At 29.9% G+C, this 21,153-nt stretch overlaps 1 long non-coding RNA gene across 1 annotated transcript; it reads right to left on the bottom strand.

Moving 5' to 3' along the window:
* Positions 1–3,024: 3,024 nt before the first annotated feature.
* Positions 3,025–20,519, bottom strand: LOC107446805 (uncharacterized). The gene is made up of 5 exons (XR_015432267.1): positions 20,250–20,519; positions 19,180–19,194; positions 18,062–18,109; positions 16,392–16,431; positions 3,025–3,124 (listed from the first exon to the last, which is right to left on the bottom strand). It is a non-coding gene; the product is annotated as an uncharacterized LOC107446805 (long non-coding RNA).
* Between the last annotated feature and the right edge of the window lie 634 nt (positions 20,520–21,153).

Below are 21,153 nucleotides of genomic sequence, written 5' to 3'. Positions count from 1 at the left end.
CGCGTGATTTGCAGCTGAAAGCTTGAGTACAATTTTATAGTAAGTTCAAAAGTATCTTATATGTTTGGCAAAATTTTTAAAAATATCTTAAGGAAAAAACAATCGCTGAGATCGGTTCAAGCAGTGGAATATATTTTTGAAAAATGTCTTGTAGCAGAATTAATAATAACCAACATATTATTTTATACATATGAAATTTTGAACGCTTTGGATCCCCTTTTTATTTTTGACCATGAAATTAACATGTTTTATACTTTCAAATATGTACTCAAACTTATTGATTGAAGTCAATACATTTTCGTAAATTTTGATCGCTAGATTTTTTCTATCTAATAATTAGTATTTATCTAACATATTTGGAAAATTATCGAATAGTGTTTAAAAAAAACTTTATAAATAAGGACCGGAAAAGCAGAATTCCAGATAGAACATATTTGCATCTTTCAGTAGATATGAACCTTATGAGGTTTAAATGTAGAGCTCGTGCCTACATTTTTAAATTTTGCGGAAACAGCAAGGATTTTTTTTTTTAATATTTAAAACCAATTTCAATATTTTTTCAAACCCACCTCTTCTTTTTTTCCATATATATATATATATATATATATATATATATATATATATATATATATATATATATATATATATATATATATATATATATATATATATATATATATATATATATATATATATAAGTTCAAAATGAAGAATAAAACAAAGAAAAATAATAGACATATGAAAAAAAGGGGGTGGGAAATAATAAGTAAAAAAAATAACAAACAACATTTTATTCTAAAAAAAAAAAAAAAAAAAAAAAGAATTGTTAATAAAAAAAACCGGAAAAAAAATATATAACCTTTTCTTCAGCCCACACGATTATATTCGCAAAACAGAGTGCTTTCTGATATTGTATCAATAAAGCCAAAGCAAAATTTATTAATAGTGTGAGGAGCACTCAAAAAAATCATAAAATAACTACATAAAAATAGATCATAAAAAGTAAAAATAAAGTAAAGTAAAAAAAAAGTAAAGTAAAAAAAAAGTAAAAGTAAAGTGTCGTTCTTACTGGACTGCTGAAGTGATTTGTTATTCTGAGTTTTGATTTGTCAGTTACCAAGGATGGGCCCGAAATGGATGTGCGCAAGGTAATATTATACTGGATAATTTTAAAAATTGATCTTAAATAGTTTTAGAAGATAGATGTTTATTTAAGAAAAAATATAAAATAAAAAAGAGAAACATAAATTGCCTGCTTTGCTAATGAGTGTCGTTTACTTGCAGCTTAAGCGCAATAAATGATACTTATTGTTTTTCTTAATTTTCTTAGTGTTTTCTTGTATTTATTTATTTATTATATATTTATATATATATATATATATATATATATATATATTTATATATGAGCAATTCTACAAATAAACGCCAGTTAGGCGGCCAAAAAAAAATAAAAAATTTTTTGGGAGGCACACTATTTCTACATGAATTTTCTTCTTCTTTACACCCTAAAAAGGCGAGAAAAAATCGTGAACATGAAATTTTTTCTTTGTGACATACTTTAAATGTGACATACTCTTTCTGACATACTCAGATAAATCTGAGCCTTTTTTTCAGATAAAACGATTTTTACATAAATATAATATTATTATAATGTCTCTCTAATATGTATTTATAGAGATTTCATACTATAAGATTATATTTTAGTATAAAAAACAAAAATAAAAAAATTTAATCAAAGTTCGTAAATTGAAAAAATCGGGAAAATTTCAAAATTGGTATTTTGTCATTTAAAGTATGTCACAAAGAAAAAATTTCATGTTTAATATTTTTTCTTGCTTTTTTAGGGTATAAAAAAGAAGAAAATTCATGTAGAAATAGCGTGCCCCCCCCCCCAAAAAAAAATTTATTTTTGTTTGGCCACCTAATTCGCGTTGATTTGTAGAATTGCTCATATCGTCGCTTTGAAACAAAACCGTAAAACTCAAAAAAATCGAAAAATGAGATATTTGGGTCACTTTGTGTAAAAAAAATCACCCTTTTAGAGAAACAAAGTATTATCTTCATAGTTCAATAAAATTAATTTAGAGAGCAGATAAATCGTTATCGCATTGGCGCGATCAGCATTAACGCAGAAAGTTAGAAATTGCTCTCCTGAAAAATTTGCTTTTTTGAGTTACCACGGTTTAGTTTCAAGGCGACGATATGAGCAATTCTACAAATAAACGCCAATTTTTATACTAAAATATAATCTTATACTATGAAATCTCTATAAATACATTTTAGAAAAACATTATAATAATATTATATTTATGTAAAAATCGTTTTATCTGAATAAATGGCTCAGATTTATCTGAGCATGTCAGAAAGAGTATGTCGCATTTAAAGTATGTCACAAAGAAAAAATTTCATGTTCACGATTTTTTCTTGCTTTTCTAGGGTGTAAAGAAGAAGAAAATTCATGTAGAAATAGTGTGCCCCCCAAAATTTTTTTTATTTTTTTTTGGCCGCCTAACTGGCGTTTATTTGTAGAATTGCTCATATATATATAATATATATATATATATATATATATATATATATATATATATATATATATATATATATATATATATATATATATATATATATATATATATATATATATATATATATATATATATATTTATATATATATATATATATATATATATATATATATATATATATATATATACATATATACTTATTTTTGTGTAAATACATGAATATGCTTCATTTTTTTACTAATTGTGTTCTATCATTTATTATGAAGAAATAAATGAAAAATAATAATAGTTAAACAGCTAAGTATTTTTACACTTTACTTACCGAGCCAATTTTAAAAGCCTTCACAATACTTTCTTTATATCGTGATTAACGTTTGAAGAAACAATGCTTCAATTAAAAGTAATGAAATATTATTTTTGAGCGTTTTGAAGATAATAATTGGTACAATAAACAAAGATATTCCATAACTAAAGGTAACAATATGCCGCAATACCAAACTAAAGATCAAAATTCAATTTATTTGCAAATTATTAAAGGTTAGTCTAATTATACAATTTGTGGAACATCTTCTGAAAGACTTCATTTATTGTTTTCCTATCTGAAAAAAAGAAAAGGATGACATTAGTTTAAAAAAAAAAAATATTTTACGCTCAAAAACATTCGTCGTTTGTGATTAGATTTAGCAATGTTAACTAGCAGATATTTTTTGTTAGCATACCTCCAATTGCTAAAAACTGAATTTAATCATACACGCAATAATATTTCAAAAATTATTTAACAAGCAAAAATGTTCGTTGTTTTTCAGTGATTAGATTTAGATGCATTAAAAATCAGTATTTTTCATTTGCATAATTTAAACAGCGTTATTTTCAATAGTTAAACAGATGAATACCTCAAATTTTCAATAATGACTTCAATCATACACGCAATAATGAAATAAAATTTTATGCATAAGAAGAAAAAAAAATCTGTTAAAATTACGATACTAACCGGTAATAGCACTACTGTTAAAAAAAGAATTAATTGCAGCAATTAAATATAAATAGACGGTATTTAAACCATTGATTTTGTTATTTTTACACTCGTGTTGTAACGGTTTATTGGGCATTCTGGTTGTCAAAATTATGGTTATTTTTTCTACATATTCAGTAAAGAATACAAAACTAAAAAATAAATTTAACATAATAAATTAGGCTATTCTCCTATTTCCGTATCATAAAATTATCAAATTTTACCACATTTACCAATTTTCAACTTATTTTACAAAACTATATTTTAATCTTAATTTTACAAAAATCCTTAACAAAGCACTTCGGTAAAATCTGCAGAGAGTTCGGTGTTCCCCTAAATACAGAAACATGGTAAATCTTACTGTATTTTGAAACATTTGATCTTTTGACTTTACTTTAATGCTCAGTGTAGAAGTATTATTCCTGTTTTTACTTTTAAACCTTTATATAACTTTACAGTAGTATTATTATTTCCTATCTCATTTTAACTTAAGAGCAATTATAGTAACTTGGACAGAATTCTTTTAACTTCAGATCACTAAGTGGCATTAATTTTTCCGTTTTTAAACATTCTTTAAATTAAATATCATTGTCAATTTTATTTTGACTTATTATGCTCTTCTAAGATCTAAAGAATGAAAACTGTACCGTTTGGTGCAAACGATGGTTCTGTAATTTTGTATTCATGCAAAATGTGCTTTTTATTCAGGTAGAGAGGTTTAAATAAATTAAATGAACTCTTTAGACTTTTAAAATCAGTCATTGTTTAATACTTCCGGACATGGTGAAATAGCTAGTTTCGATTTATGATATTAAAGGAATAATGGTAAAAGAAATTTATACATGGCGGTGAAATGAAAAGCTAAGGGTGCGTACGGCGATGAGTTTTTAACCTTATAAAATGCAAAATGCTGCTATTTTCTGAAATTTCTGATTGAATTTTGACTCTACCTACCTTTGAAGGAAAAAGCTATTATTTATATTGGTCTTGAATCTTAAGTTTAATATCGAAGCATAATGAAACTTGGTTGCTTACTATGGCAGCTATTCCTTTCTATTTATTTAAAAAAAAACAATGAAACATACATAAAGATTTCAGTTGAACCATAATGTATCAAGATTAGCTAGGCAGTATTTTGAGCAGTAACGTTATAGAATTGTTTCTCAACAGGGGCGTTGGGACTATGCTTAGGGGCGGTGAACTTGTTTTGGGAGTTAGGGGGAAGTTGGGCATGCTTTGGGCCGTAGGTGAGCAATGTGCATGCTTTGTCATTCAAATTTAACTTTTAAACTTATAAAATTATTAAGTTAATCTCATTTAATAAATAAAATTAATCTAAAACTTATACTAAATAATAAAAAAAGATTAAATTAATGTAACAAATTAAGATTATCCGATACACCTTTTATAACACCAATAAAACAAACTTACACGACACCTATTCTCCGATCCGAACCAACACAGTGCAGGGCATGAATCAGTTGTTTTTGCCTCTGAGTCATTCAAGCTGTTTAGCGAATGACTCTGACTCATTCAAGTCGAAGTGCATGAACTATCGGTATTAATGTTTGATTTGACCTGTGTTTCTTATGGCTATATCACACGAGAGAAAATATGTGCAACTGCAAGTGTAACTGCAAGTGTAAGTGCAACTGTAAGTGAAATTTCTCCAAAAATCGCTCGTGTGATATAGAAATTACGGTTGCACGAAATATCTGCAACCGTTCAGGCGATTTCTTTCATGAACCAATCAGATCGTTTGCTTTTTATGACGTCTCAATTTTATGTGATGACATATACAAATGTAAATAAAAATGACGGCGACGTTAGGAAGAGGATGATCGGATGAAATTTTTTTATAGATGAGACGGAACAAGTTTTTAGTTTAATTATAACATTTCCTTTAAAATGAAAGCATTAAAAATACCTTCGCACTATGAGATGACCATCTCAATGCAGTTGATGTACTACCATAACAAAAACCTGCACACGATTTTAGTATCGGTAAGTATAGTACATTATTTTTGCGATAAATTTTCTTTTAAAATATTTATTTATTTTAAGCTAATAAAATTAAAACTTATTATAATTTGTTCCGATCAAAGTTTTAATTACTTTAAATAGAACTAATTTCTATTTCTATATATGTAAAGAATTATACTGACGAAAAGCTTTACTTTGAAATATTCGCCAAGCAACTCGCCAAACTTTGGCGAGTTGCTATAATAATGATTACATAAAATATAATCATTATTATATTTTATGTTATAATACTGAAATAAAATAATTATTGCAGTATTATAACATAAAATATAATAATGATTATATTTCTTTATTTTTAAATTTTAATCTTTGTTTCTGTTAATTGTAAAAGCATGTGTCCGATTATTTGAAAGTTTTATAATTATTAGTGAAATAATTATTTTATTCTTCCCTAAGAATTCTTTTAATTTTTGAAAATCTCATTTTAAAACAAGTTAGAAAATATGTGTGGTAAATATTTACCTTGTTTCTCACAAAGTTACCCCATTTTCCAGTAATTATTGAAAAGTATTACAAGAAAGGTAGTATATTATATATAAAAAGTAATTATTAAAAATGCAAATTCCCAATCTCCTTGTCTGTTTCTACATTCATCCCTTCTATTTTTCTTTTTTTTTTTTGTGTATGATGATTTGCATAATATTTTGTTTATAATTATTCAAAGTTAACTAATGATACTTTATTTTTTATTTATACTTCACATTTATCTCTTGATACTTAGCTTTTCTATAATGACAGTAAGTATGTAAGTGTACCTTACTAATTTTTTAATATACTTAAATTTTTAAGAGTCTTCGTTTATAAATACAATTTATTTTTCTTGAAACAAATTTCAATCCAAACATAAGAACTACAAAACTAAACACACCTGCCATCTTTCATTAGTGTATAGAATAATCTTAAAACTATAATCAAAATATCTGTCAAACTTAAAGTAAGTTTAAAAGGGATACCTAAGGACTTAAATGATTTCAAATTAATGGCATTTAATCTTCCTTATTCTAATAATGTGTTGGTAAAATTTTTTCATGAAAGTGATTTCTTTCTTTTATTTCAGATATTTCGTATAATCCTGTAAGGTTTATCTGGTAAAGAAGGAAAGAGATGTAATACTGTTTTTATGGAAGAAATTAAAAAATAAGAAATAAAAATGAATAATGTTCTAAATGTTTCACTTGACAATAAATGTTTTATTTTTTAAATTGATTCTTGTATTATTTAAAATGCAAAACAAAACACGTAAAAGGCTATAACAAAATAATATGATACATTAAGAGTATGTTCTTAATAAAATATTTTTTTTTCATAGTTATAAATAAATTTTAATTTATATACTGTATATTACAATACATTTGTCCCAAAATAAATCCTATAATTTTTAATTAAATTATCTTATACCAATAATGAATGTTCTAAATTTTACAATAATAAAATGTAAGTATGACATTGAAAATCCTCTTATATTTAAAAAGCAATTTTACTAAGAAAGTGGAAAAAATAATTTTCATAAAAGTGATATTCCTGATATGCAATGTGTAAATGAATAAAATTGATGATCCCTTCATGTAATGTAAATTAATTTGATGAAAATAAAATTCTGAGACATTGTAGTATAGACAAGTCTGACATTATTCATTATGTATTTTTTAGACTCAATTTAAAAAATAGAATTGATTTGATAGATCTAATAGTTTTGATGTTGTCAGGGTCACGTGATGTAATAACACGCATTTTCTGATGTTGCGAGCTAAAAGCTTGATATTATAGATATGATCATTTTTTCTTGTTTTTTTTTTGAACAATGGATGAAAAAAGAATAATAAAATGGTGAATTAGTTTTTGTAGAATTTTGCGTTATTTCTTTTGTAAAAGGTTACGACTGACAAATGTGCGGGGAAACCCCAATGGATTTCGAAATAAAAGATTGGTAGTTGTTTGTTCTATGAATTTCAAGTTGTTTGATGGAAGATAGTGAGTTATTTAGATTGTCTTGAAATTGGTTTAGGAAGTGGCATTTTTTTTTGTAAGAAGGTGCAGTTTAGAAAGTAGTAGGTGAAAAATGGCATTTTTAGGAAGAGCTTTAAAAGTAGATTTGAAGTGTTTGGCGGAAGAGTTAGGAGAAACGGCAACGGAAGACATGAGAGTTACCGAATTAAAGAAGATTATATTGGCAAGTACGGAGTACGAAGAGGAGTTTGTGAAGGAATTATTAAAAAGAATAGTTAGTGGAAGAGAAGAAATAAAGCGCCAACAAAAAGAAGATGAAATTAGGCGACAAGAATATGAAATTAAGCAACAGGAAAGGGAAGACGAATTAAAGCGGCGAGAACAGGAAAGGGAAGATGAATTAAAGAGGCGAGAACAGGAAAGGGAAGGTGAATTAAAGCGGCGAGAACAGGAAAGGGAAGATGAATTAAAGCGGCAAGAAAAGGAATATGAATTGGAGAGGTTGAAGATAGAAGCTTCATTGGTACATACTGGTACTATAGGAGAGACGAGCAGCTCTCGAAATGAAGAAACAAGAGAACATGTACCTGGTGGATTGCAAAAATTAATGCGTACTTTTGATCCAAAAGAAGGTGATATAAGTTTTTATCTAATATTGTTTGAAAGACAAGCACGAAGAGTCCATATAAAAGAAGAAGATTGGGTAACGCATCTTGTTGGATTATTGCCTCTAGAAATGGCGAATTTAATTGCAAGGGAGCCTGAAGAAAAAGCAAATGATTATAAACATGTAAAATGTATGTTATTGAAAAGGTTTAAATTGAGCCCAGAAGCATTTAAAATAAAGTTTAAGAGACATTGTAAAGCGGCTGAGAGCACTTGGCGAGATTTTGGATTTGAATTGGCGAACTATTTTAACGAATGGGTTTCGGGACTAAAAATTAATGATTTCGACAGCCTGAAACAACTTGTCATTGTCGAACAGATAAAAGAACGAGTACCTGGAGACATACAAAATCATTTTATTGATGAGTGGAGTAGAATTTGCTCAGTTGACACACTTGCTGAGAAGTTAGATGAGTACGAGAATGCAAGGAAATATAACCAAACTACTAAATTCATTGCTTCTCAACCATATAGGAACTTATACCGGGAAAAACCAAACATGGTTAGTAGAAGATATCATACATTTGGTGAAGGATATAAACATGAGCATAACAACCATGGCAGAATTGATAAGCGGAGTTCTTCCCAAAATCCAGTCACATGTTTTAATTGTGGACGAGTAGGACACTTGGCACGATTTTGTCGAGATAATAAAGAGAGGAGAAGAAACATTGAAGGCAAAGTGGCCGAGGTTCAAGTATCGGAAGGGCAAGTATCCGAAGTTAAGGTACTCAGAAATGGAAATATCGAAAGCAAAGTAGTCACTGCAAGATTTAACGGTGAAGTCATGATAGGAAACAAAAAATGTAAAGGCGTTCAACCAAAAATAGCTGCCCTTAAGAAAGTTAGAATTTCATATAATGGAAATGAATACGAAGCTGTAGTAGATTCTGGTGCACAAATAAGTGTATTTAAAAACGATATAGTGGGTAAGGAAGTGGATTACAAAGGACATATAATACTACAACCTGCGTTTGGCGAAAGTCTAAAAGCTGAATTAAAAGAAGTGGAAATCGCTTTGGTAACGGAAGGATATATTACGCCTATAATTAAAACGATGATAGCAGCCGTCAATGGGTTAAATGCTGACATTTTGTTGGATGCTGAAACTTATGAGGCATTATTAGAACAAAAAAGAGTATACAATCCCAGTTTTACTGCTGCTATGAAGCTAAGATCAGATTCCCGAAAGGAGCAGTTATATATGAGTGCAAGTGACGGAGAAGAGCAGCAGGAGCCAACAGTAGGTGAATGCGGTGATAAAAAGAATGGAAATGAAACCGAACGATTCAAGATACAACAACAAAGTTGCGATATTGGGGAAGCAAAATAAAGGAGGGTATGTGATACAAAATAATATACTATGCCATGAAGAGCTGTTGGACGGGAATAGAATACAACAATTAGTAATTCCCGAAATTAGAAAAGGTAAAATACTAGAAATTGCCCACGAGTCAGTATTCGGAGCACATCTAGGAGCTCGTAAAACAATTCAAAGAATTAAATTTTCCTTTTATTGGCCAGGGATGGTCAAGGAAATTAAAGCTTATTGTAGCTCATGTCATGGGTGCCAAGGTAGAAGAGTTGTTCGTTCAGTAGACAAAATTCCGATAACACCTGTGTCACGTCCTGAACTTCCATTCCAAGTGGTGAACGTAGATCTAATTGGTCCTCTAGATCCAGTATCAGCACAAGGACATAAATATATCCTTTGTTTGATGGACCAACATTCAAGATGGCCTGAAGCAGTCCCGCTCAAATCGTTAACGGCAAGGAATACATGTGAAGCACTGCTCGAAATATTCTGTAGGACAGGAATTCCAGAAGTAATCGTGGTGGATAATGCGACAAATTTTACGGCAAGTTTAACGCAAGAGTTTTTGAAGGTTTTAGGAGCTTGTCCGCGATTTTCAACGCCATACCATCCGGAAGGGAACGGATTGATCGAAAGATGGAACCAAACTTTCAAAAATATGCTACATCACATTATTAGAGAAGTAGGAAGAAATTGGCATCGACACATACCATTTGTACTATGGGCTTATCGAGAAGTTCCAAATGCAACTACAGGAGTACCACCTTTTCTGCTAATGTACGGGAGAGAACCGAAAGGCCCGTTATCTATATTGAAGTCAATTTGGGCCGGAGATATGTTTTTACCTTTGAATATGAAAGGATCAGCGGAGGAATATTTAAAAGAGTTAAAAGGAAAATTAGAAATAGCAACCGAAAAGGCAAGGTTAACAAGTGATGTGCAACAAAGTAATTATGCCAAATATTACAATAGAAGGAAAAAATACCGGGAATTTGCGCCAGGAGATCAAGTACTTGTGCTAATGCATGATTCATCCAATTCATTATATGCCAGATGGATAGGTCCAGTAAAGGTAATTAGAAGAGTGAAACCGAATTCGTATTATTTGCAAATGCCTGAAGGAAATTTAAGATTATTGCATGTTAACAAAATGAGAGAATACAAAGCGAGAATTCAAACAGTTGGAGTTGTCTATGATATTGATGATGAATTTGGTGAAATATACGAAACACCAACTCTTCCTACAGATGTGGAAAGCTATGAAGCATTGAAAGGATTAAATTTGGATTACTTACCCAAAATGCAACAAAATCAATTGAAAGATCTTTTACATAGACGCAAAACGTTGTTTTCGGGGAAGATAAGGATAGCTAAAGTTGGGAAACATGCGATAAAGCTGAAAGCTGAGGAGGATACGATGAAACCAAAAACGTATAAGATACCAGAAAACTTAAAGGGGAAAGTGGATGCACAGATCAATGAATTGCTAGCGTTAGGACTGATTGAACCGGTGGTAAGTGAGATAGCACACCCGGTAGTATGTGTTCATAAGAAAGACGGAACAATCAGGTTATGCATTGATTTCAGAAGTTTGAATGCTCTTACCGTTCCGGATGCATATCCAATGCAAAATATGATGGAGTTGAATTTCTTAGTAGGAAAGAAGAAATTCATTACTGTGCTAGATATGTTGAAGGGATATTGGGCTATACCGATGGAGAACGGCAGCAAACACCTCACAGCATTCCGAACTCACCGAGGCCAGTACCAATGGAATGTATTACCCTTTGGATTAAGAAATGCTGCTGCAACCTACCAAAGAGCTATGTCTAAAGTGGTTCAGTCCATGTCTGATTTCACTTGTGCTTATATCGATGATTTAGCAGTATTTTCTGATACGTGGGAGGAACATTTGATTCATCTTGAAGAAGTTTTTAAGAGATTGGAATATTTTAATTTCTCCGTGAACTTGAGAAAGTGCGAATTTGCTAGACAAAAGGTTAAATACTTAGGACATATTATTGGTTCAGGTAAACATGCTCCTGACAAAGAACGAATAAGAGTAATACAGAAATTAGAGGCACCCAAAACCAAAAAACAACTGAGAAGTGCTTTGGGATTATGCAACTTTTACAGGCAGTATATTCCAAACTTCGCAAAGATTGCTCTTCCACTAACAGAGCTTACTAAAAAGAAAGTTCCTAATGAGATTCCTTGGAGCGAAGAAGCTGAGAAGGCATTCAAGGAATTGAAGACGTCGCTATGTAAGATCGCAGAGTTACAAGTCCCAGACATAGAGAAACCATACTACTTGCATACGGATGCATCTCAAAATGCGGTCGGATGTTGTTTGGGTCAGTTAGATGAAGAAGGAAATATTCGTCCCATAGCTTTCGGTAGCCAGAAGCTGAATTCAACTCAACAGAAATGGTCTACAATTGAAAGGGAAGCTTATGCTATTATTTGGGCTTTGCAGAGATTTGAAACCTTACTCTGTGGTGCTAAGATTATTTTATTAACTGATCATAATCCCCTAGTATTTCTGACGAGTGCGACACCCCAAAGCCCGAGGTTGCAGAGATGGGCGTTAGCCATTCAACGCCATGATATTGAGGCAAGTCACATCAAAGGATCGAAACTTAGTAATGCAGATGCATTGTCCAGACTGTAAATATAAACTAAAATAAGACTCTGAACATTTTTTCCTATTATTATTATTAGGTGATTAAAGTAAATACCTAGTGTTAAGTTAAACCTAAGATTCAGTGAATATTTGGGTGAACGTGAAACATAGTTTGTTTATGTGTAAAGTGTGACCCTTAAATTATTTGCCATATTCGATCTTTGGATCTAATATGACTCTGGGGGGAAGGTGTCAGGGTCACGTGATGTAATAACACGCATTTTCTGATGTTGCGAGCTAAAAGCTTGATATTATAGATATGATCATTTTTTCTTGTTTTTTTTTTGAACAATGGATGAAAAAAGAATAATAAAATGGTGAATTAGTTTTTGTAGAATTTTGCGTTATTTCTTTTGTAAAAGGTTACGACTGACAGATGTTATAAATATTTTATGAGTGAAAGGTAATTCAAAAATTTTATATTTCATACATTAAACCATCATTTCTTCTACAGAATTATTTCAAAGGACTATGTTTTTGAATTAAGCTTAAAAAATAAATTTGAAGAAATGCCTTACTTGATTAGATAGCAATGTCAGTTGCATAAAATGGTATAAGTCATAAAATTGTCCTTTCTACACATTAAACTTTTTATAAATTTTCGAATTGTTAAACTATTAAATCAGACCGCTTGTTTTTATTCTCATTCGATTTAGTGTTTACATAGATAATGATACCGCACTTGCCCAACACCTCCTAGAAAAGAGTAGGCCTCTGCACGGGTTACCATAAATATCCTTTAGTAGTCCAAACGTAATGACATATGTCGTATTTTCAACCACTCCGCAGCTTAGTACCCCGAACGTAATGACATCTTTCTTATTTTTCATCAACAGCGCAGTTAACTTCGTCATATCGGACTACTAAATTGATCCGTGCTGAGGCCTTCATACTTCTAGGAGGTGTTGACTTGCCTAGCTAGCATGCTACATAGTAAATATATATAAATAAACTATGCTTTTACAGGGTGCGGAGCCAAATCTTTCAACAAAAAATAAGCAACTTTTAAGAACATTTTAGGCACTCAAAAATATTTTAAAGCTCTAGGTAAATTGACAAAATGCAAAATAATTCTCAGACTTTACATGATCATGATAAAATAACTAGAATTTGACAAAGAACTGTTTTCTTGATTATATTAGCCATTAAAAAAATGATCAAGAGATTTTTCGGTCCGATTTCAGAGGGTGGAAAATAAAGCCTGAAATTGAGAATATCTTGCAAAATACAGCATGAGAGAGCAAGAATCTCACCGAACCCAGCTCACTAGACGCACATGCGGACTCGCAAGTATTTCACCAAACCTGTAAAATGATTGGCGTTTTCATACGCTATGGACTGACGGTACGCTGAAATTGATCATGGTTGAATGAATTCTGCTGTTGTTGTTAATTTACGTCGCACTAGAGCTGCACAATGGGCTATTGGCGACGGTCTGGGAAACATCCCGGCGGATGATCCGAAGACATACCATCACAATTTTGATCCTCTGCGGAGGGGATGGCACCCCCGCCTCGGTAGCCCGACGACCTGCGAGCGAAGTTGAGCACTTTGCGGTAGCACAGTTTAACGAGGACCCATACCGCACACCCTCGGTCCCTACGCAGACTGATCCAAGTGGTCACCCACCCGCACACTGACCATAGCCAGTGATGCTTGACTTCGGTGATCTGCTGGGAACCGTGTCTTAACGATCAGTCCAGTGCGGGACGAATGAATTCTGAAAACGTGAAATAGAAAAATATGAAAAGTACGTTTTTACATAATATGTTGCGAAAATCTACATTCCTTTTCATAAATCTCTTTTTCGAAAAGGGAAAATAAGGCACTTTTTAAAAACACTTATTAAGAAAAGCACCTTTAAGGGCCTTTAAAAAATGAAAATCAAAAATAAGCACCTTTAAGCACTTTTTAAAAACGCTGCGCACCATGTTTTATACCTTAGTCACTCAAATCAAGATAAAAAAAATCGTCAAAATTCTAGATAGTATTTAAGACCATCCCCCTTTCACCCCCTTATCCTTTTAGGGACACAACATGAAATTCATTGATATCTTAATATCATTTTATGTTATGAGGTAGAAATCATAATCCTTTTTATACTATGCTACTTCACTTAAAAAGCACTTTTTAAAAATGCTACGCACCATGTTTTATACATTAGTCACTCAAATCAACGTAAAAAAATCGCCAAAATTCTAGATAGTATTTAAGTCCATCCCCCTTTCACCCCCTTATCTTTTTAGGGACGCAGCATGAAATTCAATGATATCTTAATATTATCTCATATTATGAGGTAGAAATCATAATCCTTTTTATACTATGCTACTTCACTAATGGGGAAATAAAGTTTTCAGAATTTTAATTTCCTGCTGAAGAAAAGACTTAACACGAATACAAATGTAAAAAATTAAATCAAAATCAATCAATATTCTACAGCATCTTTACGAACATCGTTGAGAAACTATGATATAATAGAATCATATGAGAAAATTAAATATGAGAGAAGTAAAGATAAATAACAAAATATGGTAACCCAATTTCATGCAACCGTTCAGGCAATTAAGCAACCATTTCGGCAACTCCGAACGGAGGAATTTCACTTACAGTTGCACTTACACTTGCAGTTACACTTGCAGTTGCACATATTTTTCTCTCGTGTGATAGAGGCATTAAGATGATTGTCGTTACCTTCCTTAGCATTTTTTTCCTAAGTTTCGATCCGATCTTATTGTTTACTTGGCCAGGTATTTCCGAGAATTTGTTCTTGACCGTAAATTATTTATTAATTTTAGGAAATAGTTTATTTTCTGTCATCATTTGTATTTTGCTGCCACCAGCAATGGCGGTTAAAAAAAGAAGCGTCATCAGTACCGTGCCTCGTACTTGAAATTTAGATTTGTTCAATCGCTACTGAACTCTAAACTGCCCAAGTGTTAACTTCGTAACAAAGTTTTATCTAATGAGACAATGAAATATTTCCGTTGGCAAGAGCATTTGCAAAAATCTCATCCTGACAAACAAAATAAAGATTTGTCATTTTTCTCGAACATCAAAGACAAGTTTCTGAAGGCACCTTCGGTCTGTGGGTTGTTAGCAACCTCATCGCAATAATACGACGATGGTTTGATAGCGTTTTATAATATATCAAAATTTATTGCTAATTCTAGGAAAACTCATACTATTGGTGCAGAGTTGATTCTGCTGGTTGTCACGGAAGTTTTAGAAACAATTTTGCACCATCAAGTCACTTCCAATTTAATCAAAAATATCCCATTAAGCAACGAGACAGTGCGGGGACGAAATGGTGAGATGGCTGAAGACGTTGAAGTTTCTTTATGCAAACTCTTGATATCCAGCGAATTTTCCTTGAAGTTGATGAATCAGCCTTGTCATGCAATGTAGGCTTTACTGTAGATGTTGGTCTGGTTTGTAAAGGAAGGAAAACGTATTTAAGAGATGCTTTTTTTTAGAAGCTTGATTGTAGATACCAAAGGCAAATCTTTTTTTAATACTGTCCAAGATTATTACAAAAACATTCCTCTTGCAATATTATGTTGATTGCCACTGATGGAGCTCTTGCAATGGTGAGTCGACATCGTGGGCTTATCACCCTTTTGAAAAGGGAAGTACCAGATATTTTAGCTGTTCACTGGATGATTCATAGACCGCATTTATTAGGAAAATATGTCAGCGACCGTTTGCGTCAGTCACTTCGATGTATCATATTTTCTGTGAAAAAATTCACAGTAATGCTCTCAACGATTGAGTATTTAGACAGCAGTGTATGATGAAGAATTCAATCTCTTGCTACTATACACCGATATTCTCTGACTTTCCAAAGGCGCCTGTCTCAATAGGTTTTGGAATCTTTTCGATTCTGTGCTTGAGTTTCTCTTAAACAGAGATGTAGCTCGGACAGACAGATTGCTAGAATTTGAGAAAATAGTCTTACGGAGAAAATAGCCCATGATTCATCTACCAATGAGGATGTTTTATGTTAGCACTCAGCATTGGGCTTGGTGCGAGCAAAGTGCAGAATTCGTCTTCGTCTGACAATGCTGGGTTTCGAACCCGCGTCGCCCCATGTTGCAAAAAAATTATTCTTCCGAGAGAAAAAAATGGAGTAGTGGTAATAAACAAATTTAACACAGGATTAAGAAAAAATTATTGAGTAGAAACTCTCATTAAATTACTTACTACTGTTGCAGCTGTTCAATGACATTTTCGAGTTCACTTGCTAGAGTAAAATAAGAAAGTTATTCATATATATATATATATATATATATATATATATATATATATATATATATATATATATATATATATATATATATATATATATATATATATACAGTGGAACCTGTAAAAGTGACCACCTGGGTAAAGTGAGAATCTGAGTAAGGTGACCATTTTCTGCAAGTTTTATTTAAAGAGTCCTTTTTAAAGACTCTTCATAAAGTGACCACCTCTATATAGTGACCATTTGACTTGGTCCCGAGGGTGGTCAATTTAGACAGGTTCCACTGATATATATATATATATATATATATATAATGTTGTTTTTATTTTAAAAAAAACTAATGCTATATTTTTAGAATAATCTACTGGAAGCAGCCTGAGTATTAAATAGGAAAGAAAGAAAAAAAAGGAAACGATTCGAAAATGTTAATAAAAGCAAAATTAAGAGTAATAATGATTTTAATTCTTTTTCTGTATTGTATATTAGCACTTATTTACGAAACTAATTATGTAAATCTGAACACAGAACCATTAAAATTGAATCTAGAATTTCGATCTCCCTTATGTTTAAACTATACTAGAAAGGTTGAGATTTTTCAGGTGAAAACTTATGTGCTAAGAATTATTTTTGATATAATTTGATCCAAAGACTCGAGGTTAAAAGGTTGAACTTAGGTTAACATAAAAAAAAAATCTCTCGGGATGAAAACTATTCAAATACGAAAATAATAATAATTTTACGAAGTTTCCATGTAAAGCTACAAACTCAAGGCAATATCGTTAGACTTAAATTTATTAAAAATGATAAATTTAAATGGACGGAAATATTCCATAGTGAAAATAATTGATATTTTTACAATATTTTGATTCAAAGAGGAGAATTTAAAGAATATTTTGTTTAAGTTAAACTTAAGTTTACATGATAAGCCTTGAGTTAAATTTTTTTTTAACAAGAAACTTTTCAATACTATTATTTCACTATCGAATGTTCTCATCCATAGGAATGTTTTATTATTTAAGTCAGAGTTCAAGGAAACCATCTTTAAATTCTCCTCTTTGCATCAAAATATTGTAAAAATATCAATTATTTTAACTATGGAATATTCCCGCCCATTTAAATTTATCATTTTTAATAAATTTAGGTCTCATCATGTAAACTTAAGTTTAAATTAAACAAAATATTAAAATACATAGATTGTAGTATTCAATTGAAAAAATAGTGTGTTTTCGATTTAGAAAGGAAAACTGACTGAAAGATTGCGTAAATTTAGATTTACATAATAAAGGCCCTTAAAATACCTTCCACTTCCAAGATAGATACGAATATTTATAAGAGAAAATTTTTATTAATAATTTTTCTAGTTTTAAATTTAAAGGTCAAGCTAAGTTTACCTTTACGTAAGTTTATTACGTAAAGGTAAACTTAGATTTACAGAATTAAGTCCCTTTAAATACCTTCCATTCCAGAGATGGATAAAAATATTTATTAGAGAGCATAGTTAATAATGATTTCCTTAGTTTTAAATATAAAGATTAAGATTTCATGTCAATAGTTAAAACGACGATAGATGTGCGTTTTACTAATCTGTAATTTTTTCATATGTAATTAAAATTATTTTATTACATACCCATTTCAGAGTCCAAACCAGCTTGTTTTAACTGGTCTATCACATCAGCTAAAAAAAGATCAATTTAAATCAAATATTAATTAGTTAAGAGTGTTTACTAATATAATATTTAACTCTTGCATGCTGAAATAAATATTTTTGAATTAACTTAATTAAGGAAATATTAAATACTTTTAAGTAAATGTTTTATATTAAAACACTTCAAGAAAGTTCAAATGCTCTTAGGTAAGACTTTTTTCCCTTGCTTAACTTATATTCAGATCACTCTCTCTCTATTTCTCTCTCTCTCTCTCTGTCTGTCTGTGTCTCTCTCTCTCACTCACTCTCCCTCTCTCTCTATTTATCTCTCTCTCTCTGTCTGTCTGTGTCTCTCTCTCTCACTCACTCTCTTTCTCTCTCACTCACTCTCCCTCTCTCTCTCTCTCTCTCATCTCTCTCATATTTATGCATTATCATAATAAATGCTTAACGTTTAGACAGATGCTGAATTAAATGTAAATTTTGCAAGGAAGTCGTCTCAATATGAAACTAAAATGTTTTAATTAGTGTGCAAACTTTTTAATGTTATTTACCACATATCTTAAACTTCTTAATAGTATTTTAATTAACAGTTCTTTAGTTAAAAGATGTTTTTTTAATTGATTAGTTATTGATTTAAGTTACTTTTTAAATCCTTTAATATTCAACTCATTTTTTTAAAAGAAAATCATTAAAGTAAATTAATATTTTTCTTAAAGAAATATTATGTATTTTTTAAAATTGACATGAGGTAAAAAATGCAATACGTGAATTTAAAATTGAAAGACCCATATACAACAAGGGACATTACTGGTCAATTTTTAAAAGTACGCTTAGAAAAATCATAATTAGAATCTACTAAATAAAATAACTAATTTAAATAAAAATATGTCTTTAAAGAGATTTTTGATTTAAATTTACCAAAATATCACACTAATTAAATTTAAAACAACTAAAATTTTGTCTTTTTTTTCAAATAATATATTTATTAGTGAAATATTTATTTCGAATAAAATATATTTGCATATACTAGAAGAAAACATGATTTAATGAAATAAAAATAACGAAAAAAGCAATATGAACTTAAATGTTTTACATACAATCACCAAACGTAGCTATAAAAAAAGAAGTTTTCATTAATTAGCAATGACTACTTTATTAAAAACTTATACTTTTAACTTAACTATTTATTAAAACTTTAAAATAAGTATTAAAACTTTAAACAGAAGGAAATTTTTATAATTTTGATTTACTAACACTAACTTCAAAACTCTAATATATTCTTAAATGTGCATCCAAATAACATTTTTCAAAAGTTTAACAACAGTGCTTTACTTCTAGTTTTGCAATAAATTAAGTATCTCAACTTTCTAAATTCAGTACTATCTATGAAATTAAACAAATACACTGACGACACGTGTTTCTACTTAATAGTTTAGTGAAAGATAAATTGAACGATGATGAGCAGAGGAAATTTTCCCATTTATTTTTTAATTTCTGGTAATAAATAGAATAGTAATAATTTTTGTTTGCCTCATTCTACTCCTGCAAAAATTTTCTTGCTTAATTTTCCTTGACAACAAACATTAAACAGATATTTTGAGTAACAAGGGAAATAATATAAAAAAAGATCTCAAAGATACTGGAAAAAATTATGTCGCAGATTTGGTGTTTAGAAACATACACGAATTCTATCAAAAGATTCCTGAAACTAAATAACAAAAGTAATAAATTTTTAATTGAGTTTTAGTACATTTAAGAAAAGTATAAGATCTTCATGCAATGCTGTCATAAAAATTGAAAACTTCGATTGTAAAAAGGAATAAAAGCAAATAGTGTAATTAAAAACATATAGAACTTCTGTTACGTTTAAGTTTTGACAAGAAACTCCGTAGTTTGAAATGCGTAATAGTAAATATATTTTATCTGGAAATAGAAATACAATTCACAAATATATTCTTTAACACTTCTTATATTTCAATTTTTTTTCGAAACCTTTTAACATCTGTTGGTATTTTGTGCTAGAAAAATTTATTTATTAAAAAAAAAATAGGATTATTGGACTGAATTACAAATATTTCCACCTAAATTTAAACTTGATAAAAACAACATGAATTAAAGTATTAAACTCAAAATAAATTGAAATAGTAACTAAATGTATAATTATTACCTGATATCGCTAATGCAGCAATAATAAAGAACAAGAAGATAGCAATTCGTGAGTTCATCTTGAATTTGTGAATTGAAGTCAATAAGAAAGTTTGAAATCAAGCGGGACAATGTGAAATTTAATTTGATCTCTCTTATTTTTATATCATAGATGTCAAGCTGATTTTCTTAAGTAAATATGTAATTTTTTCAGTTGTATATAGGATAAATATTGTTCAATAATAAACTGTTCTTGCGAAGATTGATTATCCAGATTAATTTGATATAAATCGTGTACACGCGTCTTATGAGAGGAGAATTTATGTTTTTAACTGTCAATAAAATGACAGTCAATTAGACAAAACATTTAATTTGTAAGAATGTAGGGCTTTTCAACATTAAAGTTATATATTTTGTCATAAAAGTCACAATATGGGATACAAAATAATAAAAAAAACATTAGATACTTATCGTAAAAAGAATCATTTTGAAATGTTATAAAAAAATACAATTATTTCTATCTTCAAGTGCTCTTTTATCTATGTTTTGTTGATTTATCTGAAAGCAAAAACGGTGTAGTTTTTTTTTAATTTCAGAAATATCTCGCAGGTATTTCTAGTTTTTTTTTCGTTTCAGATATTCAGTAATGTTCAGTATTTGCTTATTAATTTTCCAAATTCTCAAAAAAAATTATCAAAAATACACGAAACTTTTTCCAAATAATGGAAATTTAATAATTTTATAAATATTTTTTATTTATTATTCAATATAGTTTTCTACTATTTTAATAAACATGTTTAATTGTGGAATCTAAAGTAAATGCATTTGATATAAAACAGGTGCTTCTTTCAGTGAAGAAAGTTTGCAAAAAAACTTGGATATTAATAACTTAGTGGTACATATACTTTTATAATAATAGTTCCAGC

Source organism: Parasteatoda tepidariorum, chromosome 3, assembly GCF_982258835.1.
Source record: "Parasteatoda tepidariorum strain Cologne lab strain chromosome 3, Ptep-v5.0, whole genome shotgun sequence".
Lineage (NCBI taxonomy): Eukaryota > Metazoa > Arthropoda > Arachnida > Araneae > Theridiidae > Parasteatoda > Parasteatoda tepidariorum.
The sequence above is the reverse complement of the archived record's forward strand: the minus strand, read 5'-3'. Positions and strand labels throughout refer to the sequence as shown.